This window comes from Loa loa (assembly GCF_000183805.2).
Source record: "Loa loa unplaced genomic scaffold supercont3.832, whole genome shotgun sequence".
NCBI classification, from domain to species: Eukaryota; Metazoa; Nematoda; class Chromadorea; order Rhabditida; family Onchocercidae; genus Loa; species Loa loa.
Window position 1 is genome coordinate 9,000 of NW_018109012.1, and position 1,080 is coordinate 10,079.

The following is a 1,080-nucleotide window of genomic DNA, read 5'->3' on the forward strand; positions in this document are numbered from 1 at the left end:
AAAAAGTTTAAAAGAAAACAAAAATTTTCAAAATACTACATGTTTATTAATTTGTAAACATTTTATTAAATATTATTCTATTGTAAATCAAATAAATAATTTATGTGAGGAAAAATCTGGAAGGAAAAGCAAATCTTTCATGAAATAATATGATTGATATTGGTAATATCAATGATTATCGGATAGGAAAAAGAAAAAAAGGTCATAGATTGAAGATCATAGATATATGATCATTCAGGCATTCCAAATATATGTCATCATTTAACTAATAAGAGAAATTAAAATTGAAAACATTAAAATGTTTGCAAATGTTGGAATAAATGTTGAAATTAAAAAAGAAGAAGGAGGAAGGAAAAAAAAAAAACATACTACTAACAGTATTCCGAAAATGAACAATCCGGATTGCAACACATTCACCCAAAAGGATACTTTTTGATGGTGTTAAAGCGGCAAGCTGTGAACCTGAGGTATAAATCTCAAGACGTGCTCGACCTGTCATATTTTCCTCAAATATTGCACCTTTGAATCGTTTCCATTTCTATAAAAATTTCCATTAAATATCATTGAAATTAAAAATTGGAAAAACGGAATAATTTATTAAAATTAAAATTATTACTATTAAAATTAATTAAAATAAATATATATAATAAATAAATTAAAATAAATATATATATAATAAAAATATATATATAATAAATAATAAATAATATAATAATAATAATAATAATAATAATAATAATAATAATAAAAATAAAAATAGTAAATAATAAATAATAATAATAAATAAATAAATAAATAAATGAGTAAATAAATAAATAAATAAATAACAAATAATAAAATAATAATAATAAATAATAACTAAACAAATAAATAGATAAAATAAATGAAATAAAATAAAAAAATTAATAAAATTAAAATTATTATTATTATTATAAAAAATTATTTAAAATTATTATTATTATTATAAAAATTATAAAAATTATTATTAAATTATTATTATTATTATTATTAAAATTAAAATTAAGAAAAAATAGTTTAATAAAGCATTTTTAGGAATTTTTCAAAATGTATTTTTATTTA